Source organism: Lissotriton helveticus, chromosome 7 (genome assembly GCF_964261635.1).
Source record: "Lissotriton helveticus chromosome 7, aLisHel1.1, whole genome shotgun sequence".
In the NCBI taxonomy this organism is placed as follows: Eukaryota; Metazoa; Chordata; class Amphibia; order Caudata; family Salamandridae; genus Lissotriton; species Lissotriton helveticus.
In genome coordinates, this window is record NC_136068.1 from 1,109,463,330 (window position 1) to 1,109,475,928 (window position 12,599).

Below are 12,599 nucleotides of genomic sequence, written 5' to 3' on the forward strand. Positions count from 1 at the left end.
CCTAATTATCTTTCATTAAAGGGCTTTACCACTTTTTTACAAGTTAACATTTCCTATATACCATGTCTGACTCTGACTCAGTCAAGGCTTCTGCCCCTACTCCTAACATAGACAACGAAGCCCTGCAAAAAATCCTTCATAAGGAATTGAGGTCCTGCATGTTTGAGACCTTAGGTCAGATCATGACCTCTAAAAGGTCACTCCCTGATGAGGACAAAATCTCAGAAATTCCAAACCTCTACTCTGACAAGATCACTGAATTAAGGGGTAAAAGACATAAGAAAAGTAAAAACATTGATAAGAGCAATATAGGAGGCCCAAGCACCTCATCAATTCAGGGAGGTCTTAGCACCTAAACTTCTAAGGGAGGTCCTCGCACCTCAAACTCCCAAGGTGTCCCTAGCAGCACAACTTATCTGGGTGTCCTTAGCGGCACAACTTATCTGGGTGTCCTTAGTGGCACAACTTATCTGGGCGTCCTTAGCGGCACAACTTATCTGGGTGTCCTTAGCGGCACAAAACATCTGGGTGTCCATAGCGGCACAAAATATCATAATGCTCTTTACAATATGGGAGATAACAAATCTAATGATATAGAATCCTCAAACACACCTGATGAGTATGTCCTTGATCTTGATGAAGATGATCAAGAATTTTACAATCCTTAAGAGGAACTCCCATCATCCTCTGACCCCTTAGGGGAAGAAATGTTTTCCCCATTAAATCTGAAACACCCAAGAAGTTATGAGTGGTTCCCTCAGGACCACCTCACAAAATTCATTAAAAAATGGATGCGCAACCTCTTAGAAAGGGACACTCGTAACATCCTTAGAGCTGAAAGCTCTAGACCTTCTACTGAGGATAAAAGCTGCTATACCCCCAATGTGGACCCTGAACTCATTAAATTCCTATTCAAACTTGGACGTGATCCAAGAAAAGGGATGGAAAAATCCCTGAAAGGGTGCCAAGACCGTTTTCTCAATGTACTGGGACCATTAGCCAGAATCCTAGATTCCGCAGAAGACAGCCACATTAATAGCACCCCTCTCAACACCAATCTCATCAGGGGATATAGCCAGAGAGCATTCATTCTACTGGGTAATGCCAATGCTAGCATTAATGCAGAAAGACAAAGAGTCATTTTGACTAAAATAAATCCAAAACTAACTGACATGGCGGATAAAGAACCCTCACAAACTCCAAAAGGTTTATTCTTTGGCGAAGACCTCATTAAATCCTTGAGGAAATACGTCTCCATTTTCACCGCCCTGGACCAGGCACAGCAAAATATGCTCAGAGTTTTCAATCCTAAACTTTTATGGCGGGCGAGAAGGTGGATCCTCTCTTTTGGCCGCTTCAATCAGAGGACATTTCCAAGATCCTGCGGTTTCGGAAGAGGGTATCAACAGTATGATGTGCCTCAATTCTACCCCCAGAGAATTAGAGGCCAACGCATCAGAGGATTTAGATCCTGTGGAACCATCATATCAAATAACCCTGCAAGTGAGAACTCTCTCCCCTCTCCCTCCTCCTTCTTTCCCCCAAAAAGTGGGTGGCAGACTCAAATACTCCCTTCACAATTGGAGATTGATCACTCAAGATCCTTGGTTCTTAAACACTGCCAATGGGTTTATGATAGATTGGACTCACATACCTTTACAAACTACTTTACCAAGAGACATGTCTCTCTCTCCAGAGCAACAAAAAATAATAGAGGAGGAGATCTCCTCTATGCTTCAGAAAGGAGACATAATGCAGGCCACATTAGAAACTTTAAGATTTATAAGCACACTCTTTCTTGTAAAAAAAGAAAGACAAAGGTTGGGGACCTGTCATAAACTTAAGAGAACTAAACACATAATTGGTTTGAAGACACTTCAAGATGGAGGGCATCCATCTCTTGAGGGATTTACCTCTATAGGGAGACTGGCTAGTCAAACTTGACCTAAGAATGCTTACTTCACCATTCCTATGGCTGAATCCCACCAACTCTTTCTTCAATTTGTCCAGGAAAAATCACCTTAACCAATTTCAGGCTCTCCCCTTCGGACTTTCCTCTGCCCCTTGGTGCTTCACCAAGGTCATGAGAGCTGTTGCCTCATCTCTAAGAATAAGGGGCATTTGTTTAATCATTTACTTAGACAACATTCTTATAATGTCTCAAGATCCTTCACAACTAGCCAAAGACCTGAAGAATGTGAAGGATCTCCTAGAAAGTTTAGGATTCATCATAAACAAAGATAAATCAATTCTGTCCCTGTCCTTATTTGTGGAGTTCCTAGGTTTCACAGTAGACACATTGAAATGTCTCATTTTACTACCTAAAAAAAGATTACCAAAATCAGGAAGTAAATAAGACACATCCTGAAACAGCAAGACTTATCTCTGAGAGAGCTAGCCAGGCTTCTGGGTCTCCTCTCCTCCTCCATCCAAGCCATCTTTCCCGGTCACCTCAGCTATTGAGTCCTCCAAAGGGTAAAGGCGAGAGCCCTAAGAACTGGCCTCTGGTACGGAGATCGGATCTGTCTGGATCAAGAAGCCAAATCGGAACTAGCCTGGTGGCTCGAAAACCTAGACGCTTGGAATGGAAAAGCAATCTTTGGTTCAAAACCAGAGTTTGTTTTAGAATCAGATGCGAGCCTTCATGGCTGGGGAGCTTGCCTTCTCAATCAGAACACTGTGGTATCTGGTCACAAGAGGAATCATCTCACCACATAAATTATTTAGAACTAACAGCTGGGCTTTACGCCCTAATGAGCGCACCAAATCTGCGGACCTCTCGAAGCTAGCAAAGAAACTTTGGATGTTGTGTCTGGAACATAAGATCGCTCTTCTGTGTGGAACATAGGATCGCTCTCAAAGCGGAATACTCTGCAGACTGGAAGTCAAGATTCCTGTTAGGTCACAGCAGTTGGAAACTGAAGGTGTCCGTGTTCAGTACCCTAAATAAGATCTGGGGCCCTTAAGAGATAGACTTATTTGTGAGTAGACTAGCCTTTCAACTGGAGAACAACTTCAGCTGGATGGCCAACCCGGAGCCAAAGTGTATGCAATCCCTCCCTTTGCCATGATTGAGAGAGTTCTTCAGATAGTGAGACAGGATCAGTGCTTCATTGTCCTAATAACTCCCTTTTGGCCATCCCAATCATGGTTCCCCACCACTCTAGAACCAGCTTGCAACCCCCCCTTCTTAATTCCTACCCGAGAGAATCTTCTTGCAGATGTAGACGGAGGAGTTCACCCCCTAATTCAGAACAGGAGTTTAACTCTTCTTTCCTGGAGAGTGTCAGGAGATCCAATGAAATCACAGGACTTTCGGCGATGGCTGCAACTCTCCTCAGAGAGTCTTGGGTCCCAGGCACTCACTACAGATATAACAACATATGGAGAATCTGGGTGCGTTGGTGCCTGGAAAAGAACATAGATTCCTTGGAAGCACCTATTGTTGACATAGTTAACCTCCTTGTTAAACACTTTGATAAAGGCCTCAGCTATAGAACTATCAATTGCTAGATATACTATTTCTGCTGGTCATGTCCTTGTCAATGGTAAAACGGTAGGTAAAAATGTCATTATTTGTAGAGTGATGAAAAGCATTCATTTAAGAAGACCTCCTAAACCTAAATATGAAAGTCTTTGGAATGTCAAACTGATCCTTGATCTTTTCAATAACTGGCCTGTTAATACTCTCCTCAATCAAAAATAAAAAAATAAAAAAAAAACTTTCCATTAAGCTGGCTACTCTACTATGCCTAATCTCATGCAGAAGGGTCTCTGATGTCAAAGCCCTGGAGATTACAAATAGATCTTTTAACATGTTCGGAGTCAAATTTGAGATTTATAGAAGAACAAAGACTATGTCTGATTCAATCTTTTACCCACGTTTTGATTTATGTTAAAAACTTTGCATTTTGGACTGCATGAGAGAGTATGATCACAGAATGTTTGCTCTTCGCCCTCAGGATGTTAACATATTACTAATATCCTTTGTTAAACCCCAGAAAGGCATAACCTCTCCCTCTATTGCTAGATGGGTTAAGACTTATGAGTTTAACAGGTATTGACTTAAAGAAATTTTAAGCTCACTCCCTTAGAGGGGTGCTGTGGCCAGTAAATCTCTCTGGTCTGGAGGTAAGTTGGACGACATTCCCAAAGCTGCTGACTGGTCAAATGCTAGCACCTTTGCACGTCATTATTGCAAGCCTATTGAACATATGTCTGATGTTGTTTTACTAAGCTACCAACATACATAATATAGTCTCCGTTCTTGTAATGAAATTGTGATTCTCATATTAACATGACTATAGAATCTGGATTTCATTAAAGACACAGAGCTAACATTATGTATTATTCCTTTAATGCAGTCCAGATTCTCTAGTCATGTTAATATGAAAATCGCAATTCTCGCAAATGCGAAACCTATTACATTGCAAGCACTTCTTTTACTAGTAGTCGCGTTTGCAGAGTGGTGGAGAAAGGGTGCTGGGCCCCTGACCAGCACTCAGGAATTCCTGTGCTTAGGGCTTACAGGAGGTACCAGTAGGGCTTCCTGGCCCCCAAAGTCCCTGAGAAGTAAATTGGACTTTATCCCCCATCCCGTAGTCTGCCAGGAGGCACGTTTGCAGAATGGTGGTGAAAGGGGGGCATGGCCTTCGAAGACATCTTAGCAATCCCACTGTACAGGTATTATTGGCAGGGCTCGACTGGCCGTAGCGGGCACTGGGCATTTCGCCAGTGGGCCGCTAGGGGGAGGGCCAACTTTGGGCACCTGGGGGCCGTTTTTGTTACCGGGGTCAGCAATATCACCCCCCTGTAACAAAATCGGCCAAAACCGGCCCTCACAAACTGCTCGGCTGCACCCCCCTCACCCTAAGGGGGCAGCCACGCAGTTTGCCAGGGCTGGTTTTGCTTCCCAGTTCAGCTCTGCTTACTGGAGGTAACAAGAGGGGCCAACTACCCTTCCTATTACCTCCAGTATGTCCCACACAGCAGCATTGCTAAGTTCAAAGAGCAGGCCATGCCGCCTTTGCCCACCACTCTCCAAACGCGCTCCCTGGTGGGCTCTTATATCGGGATTCAAGTCCCCTTTGCTGCTGGGGGTCCTTTAGGGGCCAACTAGCCTATCTCTTACCGCAAGTAAGCCCCACACAGGGGATTGCTGATAGGTAGACAAAGACCACGCCCCCTTTCTCCACCACTCTGCAAACGCGCCCCCTGGCATGTTGTTAGTTGGGGAATTAATTCCTCTTGAATACTGAGGGTCCCTGGGGGCCAACTAGCCCACCAGGTAGCTCCAGTAAGCGCCACACATCCAGATTGCAGAAGAGGTGGTCCAAGGCCACACCCACTTTTTACACCACTCTGCAACGCACCTCTTAGCGTACTGCTGCTCGGGGGATTAAGTCCACTTGTGACGTGCAGTCCTCAGGACATAAGAGGACCTCATTGCCCCACCAGCAGTGCCCCAAGAGGTGTGTTTGCAGAGTGGTGTAAAAAGGGGCATGGCCTCGGACCACCTCTCTGCAACGCAGCTCTGTGGCTCTGTGGAGGGACATGGTAGGCTAGTTAACGCTACAACAAAAAGGTAAAGGAGGGTCCGAGGGAAAGTTTAGCGACCTCACAGGTAATTACCCCCAGTGCAACAACCAAAAGAACAACAGTACCTGTCAGTCGGGTAACGCCGAGGTGCTCAGAAATCGCGCTAGAGAAAAGAATGCACAGAAGGAAACATACAGCAACCAGATAAATCAAAGAATGCATTGACCATCAACATTTGCTGATTTGAGTCCTATCAGACCAACCAAACACGGCGGGGCCTCATCATGTAGGACACTCAGGCCATGGTCAGTCTGCAAATGCCCAGGTGTATATTGGCAATGTATGACTGAGTCATGGTCTGAACACCGCAAAAGTTAATACAAAAGTGGTACTGATAGGTGCAGTGCAAACAAAAAATTCATAAGTATAGTGTAGTGGCTAAAATGGCTGTCGAGGCAAACAAAGACCTTTATTAGTGCCTGCCTGGACGTCAGATTAAAAATAGTGTAATGACAGCGTAAAATAATCACTGTCCTGCTCGCTTGGTGGAAAACAAAAATAAGGCCAACATGTTTCTGCCGTACTGTGTAAGTACACCGGCATTCGTCAGGGCCAAGCTCTCATATGCTACTGCAGATCACACTACCTAATGTGTAGAAAGGAAATAAGGTCAAATAACCATAAATCTAAATAAACAAAGAGTGGTCGAACACGACCATCCTACCGCATCTTCTCAATTTGCGCAGTGGATGCGAATGGTCTTCCCTATAATAAAGAAGTGAAAGAAAACCAAACGTCAATTGTATAAACACGTGGTGCCTATAACACCAGAGGCACTCTAGGTTAATCACATAGGCCCAAAGTACCACGTATTATTACTGTGCATAACCAGCAATCATTCCAGCAACCTCAGACAGATCAAGCATCAACTTATGATGATCCTTCTAGTGGCGCGTGAGCACCGTCACCACAAGCAACTACAGTGTAGAATTACAAGATAAATGAAAACATTATTTAGCACTTACCCATCAATCTGTGGGAAGTAAGCCTCACCTCACCCGGCAACTGCTCGGAAAGACAAGGCCCCGCTCTAGACGTGTAAATAAAGACAGTTCCTAGGTCAGATCACTGTCAATGCTGTAGTACTCAGTACTGTCTACCTAACCCAATAATTTTCTGAATTGTCCACAAATGGGATCCCGCCATGAGAGAGAGAGATATGGTCACATTAAGATGAGTCATTTATAATAGAGTCCCAATGCATCATGCCACATATCTAATGACTACAGACAAACTACTTAGTTTTACACCTCCACTTAAAGAGTGTCCAAACTCTGTGAATATATATATGGTTTAGCTGTAATTATAGCGATAACAACCAGGTATACCTCCACTAAGGGATGTGCAAGCTCTGTGAATACATAAATCGTTTTGGTTGTAGAAAACGACAACAAGGGAAAAATAAGCAAAACAGCTCCTCATCCCTTTCAGTATATCTAAGGTCAAGACATACAAGAGCATAGATGGCCAGACTCAGAAGAGTGTGCTAGAAATACCCCTTAAGTCACATGCAATCACAAACAACTAACCTGTCCGTCGGTACCTCACGGCGGGTTCACGAGCCGAAGGGGAGGCACCGACGGACTGTTCAGGGCCAGTTTATATACTAGAGGTAAACGGTATGATGCATGGCAGCTGGTCCGCGTCCCGCTGTAAACGCGCCTGTGCGTTGCAGAGACACTACCCTGCACATGCGCGTCTGTGGAGAAAGTAATGGCGCGCATGCGTGGAAGCACAAGTCCTTACCGCCTAACGAGCCGCTACCCCAGACGCACAGTGTCTCGGGGCGGCGCATGCGCAAACCGAGTAAACCCTGAAAGCTGTGTCTACCGCATATTCTATGCGCGTCGTGGATGCACAAGCACAAATCAAACGAGCGCGACCTTTCTGTAACACTTGAATTAACAGTGTAATAAGAGTTATAACTCGCCCCCGGTGTAACCTCATAACCTCAGAAGACCAGCTTGGTCATTCCTGGATCAAGGGGCATCGAACAGTGAGGAAGCAACTCATGTATCCTGAGTCAGTCGCCTTTGGTAATTAGGTGCTACAATGTGACTGCTCAATGTATTGTAAGCCCTTGATCGAGTAAGTTACTGAGTATACACAATCTACCATTGTATAGATAAATATACCTCATCACAACTGAAACCCCCCGTGGGTAAATGTAACGGGGACCTATGAAAGGCAAAATTCCACCAGGCATACCTCCTCCCCAGTGAATCAAAGAGTAGCAGACTAATCAAAGGAGCCTACCTGGGAAAAAGCTGATGGCCAAACGCATCAAAAAAAAAAAAAAAAGGGGGTGCCCCAGAATAGGAGTCTATCTGTGTCTATATGTCCCTAGAAAGGTACGCTTAACTATACAACCCCATAGGCGCTAACAACTCCTGCATGAGTGCACCGTACTAGTGGGGACAGTATCGCAATGGCAAATAGTGCGCACACAGGTCGTGGGAAAACGGACGTGAGTGGATTGAATGACAACATCCCGTGGATCTCCATCTGATAGCACTCACCTGTGTACTCACGACCTGTGTGCGCACTATTTGCCATTGCGATACTCCTCCATCACCCTTCCGGGGACTGAGCGGGTACCTTCTAACACTGGGACCTAAGCGTCTATGGTAGACCTGCGAATTGGTAACTGTCCCCACTAGTACGGTGCACTCATGCAGGAGTTGTTAGCGCCTATGGGGTTGTATAGTTAAGCGTACCTTTCTAGGGACATATAGACACATATAGACTCCTATTCTGGGGCACCGCTTTTTTTTTTTTTTTTTTTTTGATGCGTTTGGCCATCAGCTTTTTCCCAGGTAGGCTCCTTTGATTAGTCTGCTACTCTTTGATTCACTGGGGAGGAGGTATGCCTGGTGGAATTTTTGCCTTTCATAGGTCCCCGTTACATTTACCCACGGGGGGTTTCAGTTGTGATGAGGTATATTTATCTATACAATGGTAGATTGTGTATACTCAGTAACTTACTCGATCAAGGGCTTACAATACATTGAGCAGTCACATTGTAGCACCTAATTACCAAAGGCGACTGACTCAGGATACATGAGTTGCTTCCTCACTGTTCGATGCCCCTTGATCCAGGAATGACCAAGCTGGTCTTCTGAGGTTATGAGGTTACACCGGGGGCGAGTTATAACTCTTATTACACTGTTAATTCAAGTGTTACAGAAAGGTCGCGCTCGTTTGATTTGTGCTTGTGCATCCACGACGCGCATAGAATATGCGGTAGACACAGCTTTCAGGGTTTACTCGGTTTGCGCATGCGCCGCCCCGAGACACTGTGCGTCTGGGGTAGCGGCTCGTTAGGCGGTAAGGACTTGTGCTTCCACACATGCGCGCCATTACTTTCTCCACAGACGCGCATGCGCAGGGTAGTGTCTCTGCAACGCACAGGCGCGTTTACAGCGGGACGCGGACCAGCTGCCATGCATCATACCGTTTACCTCTAGTATATAAACTGGCCCTGAACAGTCCGTCGGTGCCTCCCCTTCGGCTCGTGAACCCGCCGTGAGGTACCGACGGACAGGTTAGTTGTTTGTGATTGCATGTGACTTAAGGGGTATTTCTAGCACACTCTTCTGAGTCTGGCCATCTATGCTCTTGTATGTCTTGACCTTAGATATACTGAAAGGGATGAGGAGCTGTTTTGCTTATTTTTCCCTTGTTGTCGTTTTCTACAACCAAAACGATTTATGTATTCACAGAGCTTGCACATCCCTTAGTGGAGGTATACCTGGTTGTTATCGCTATAATTACAGCTAAACCATATATATATTCACAGAGTTTGGACACTCTTTGAGTGGAGGTGTAAAACTAAGTAGTTTGTCTGTAGTCATTAGATATGTGGCATGATGCATTGGGACTCTATTATAAATGACTCATCTTAATGTGACCATATCTCTCTCTCTCATGGCGGGATCCCATTTTTGGACAATTCAGAAAATTATTGGGTTAGGTAGACAGTACTGAGTACTACAGCATTGACAGTGATCTGACCTAGGAACTGTCTTTATTCACACGTCTAGAGCGGGGCCTTGTCTTTCCGAGCAGTTGCCGGGTGAGGTGAGGCTTACTTCCCACAGATTGATGGGTAAGTGCTAAATAATTTTTTCATTTATCTTGTAATTCTACACTGTAGTTGCTTGTGGTGACGGTGCTCACGCGCCACTAGAAGGATCATCATAAGTTGATGCTTGATCTGTCTGAGGTTGCTGGAATGATTGCTGGTTATGCACAGTAATAATACGTGGTACTTTGGGCCTATGTGATTAACCTAGAGTGCCTCTGGTGTTATAGGCACCACGTGTTTATACAATTGACGTTTGGTTTTCTTTCACTTCTTTATTATAGGGAAGACCATTCGCATCCACTGCGCAAATTGAGAAGATGCGGTAGGATGGTCGTGTTCGACCACTCTTTGTTTATTTAGATTTATGGTTAGTTTGTGGTAAATAAATAAATAATACCCTATTTTTGACTAAGCATATAGCATAACAGATAGCTCAATAAATAAGAGTCAAGATTCGAGGTAGTAGGAGTTTCTGCAGGTTTATTACAGCATAAGGACAGGATCAGGACAACCTGCATAGGAACAGAGTGACAGGGCCCAGCAAGGTAAAAGGGTCCCAGCAGCTGCTGGGGCTGGGTCTGGGATGAGCGCGCTAACTTTTAATAACAATACATCAACTTATATACATAGCGCAAACACATAGCATTACATTGCAGTAGGCGTAGCAGTGGGTGGAGCAGAAAGCGTGACGCGTAGCAGTCGCGAAAGATAAGAGTAAAAGTAGGTGTAACTGGGCGTATACATAGACATGTGATGCAAACGTAACAGAATATGTCATGAATGGGGCGGAAACATTGGAGGGGGCTACCTAAGGGGCCGGGACCTCTAATCTAATGGTGCGCGAAAACTGGCAATGACGTGTTACTAGGAGAAGCTGGGGGCTACGAACTCTGTGCTAGGAGCAGAGACTAGAGTCTGGAGGGTCGGAGCGACATGTACCTAAACCCTATCTGGTATCTGATGATTAGAGAACATGTTGACATAAACTAGAAGTCATGAGGGGAAAGGCTAACTTGATTCTAAGACTGGACCATGCATTATTCTACATGTAGTGCGTGATGAGGAATATTAGATGACCAGTAAATGCAGTATTTTCTCTAACGTGGAGACGAGAAGGCTAGACAATGACGGAAACTATTGATGCAGTTCAGTAGCTTAGGAATGCAGAGAAGGAGGACTGAACTGATAGCTGGAACTATAACATACTTTTGGCAGACTCAGAGGCAGAGCCAAGCTGCACCGGGCTCTGCGAGGCAGGAAGTAAGTGAAGGGTCGAGGATACAGGTGGGGGCTGTATCGCTCCTTAGCGAGGCTTTTCAGGAGACAGGAGCTGAATCTGATGTCCGGGCCCTTTTGAGGCCTAGAAACGGGGACTTTATAATGGAATAACGTGCACACTGAGAAACGTGGCAACATAACTTTACATAGGCCTGATATTCGTAGTATTCACGAGGACTGGAAACTGGCATATTAGAGGTGGACACAACTGTAATTGCGTCTTGATCAGACATGGGGAATAACATATGCATATCGGTCATGCACACATAACATATGATGGATGAGGCGTAGGGACACAGAACATGGCAAAATTTACTTTTCCACATTCCCTCCTTGTCACTACGTTTCCATCAGGAAACATCAATTTTCATGATACCATCTATCATTTCATACAGTATCATTTGCTCGTCTCGAATTGTCTTGGAACGGGATTTAGAACGGGGCTTGGGACTAGGAATACAAGAGGTAGCACAAATGCCGCAAATCGCAGGGCCACATTGTATACAGAGGCAGCAGCTAAATATGATCGCTACTGCAATACCTAGAAAGGACAGGATTTTCCATCCCCATGCGGAAATTATATTCCAGAACCAACCGGACCATGTCCAGGTGCCTGGATCTTGGTGTAACAGATGGGCAATTTTATGGAGTCTGGTTATAGCTGAATAAACAGACGGCGCGTTATTTGGAATGAAAATGCAGCAACTAGATCCGATGACTCTACAGGCTCCGCCCCTATCGGCCAGTATGACGTCAAGGACGAGACGATTTTGCAAAACGACAAATCTCATAGCAGATTGTTCTTCGGTTAAGTTACCTAGAGCAGAGGCAGTCTCATTTACTACAGCTTCTAGGGTTCTTGTTAACCTACGAATTAGTTTACTATTCTGGACAGGTCCTACGAAGAAGAAGAAACCTTTATTGAAATCTGTATACTGTTCTAGAGTAGTTTCAGTATAATCGACAATTGGGGACTCCCTTCTATGTCTAATGTGTACTAGATGTGTGTTTCTGTGATAATCAGATGGGGCTAGAAAAACAGGTGGCAGTAGGAAGGCAATGTAACAGGTTCCCTCCCAATCGAGGGGCAGACGAACATATGCAGTTTGACCACAAATAAAATAGGAATGACGTGAAGCTTTGAAAATAGATTTCCCACTATCACTATACTTGACTATAGTAGTACATTCACTATGTCCTACATGTACAGAACCATAATTGCGGACACATAATTCACCTTTTACTGGTAATACTGAAATAGCAGGTAAGTCTGGAGTAGTATCAGACTGAACATTCAGGACCATGAAATTCGACGAATAATTACCTAAATTATATACTTCATTTTCTAGATCTAAACCTGTTCTGTGGGGGAGACCTTGCTTGTCTGGGAAACATGTACTGTTAAGAAAAGACATATCTGTTGAGGATGACGTTAACGTGGACCATGCTCCACACGAACCATTATGTGAGAATGGATAAGGAAAGAGTGGCAGAACTCCCTTCGGGGTCTGGAAAGGGGGGAGTCGACCACACACCCAACAATTAGTGGCATTGCTGGTCTGGTGTGAGTAATGTAACATACGGATGAAAGAATTGTTGCGCATAGCGAGGCGATATGAATATTCGTGAGGAGGCA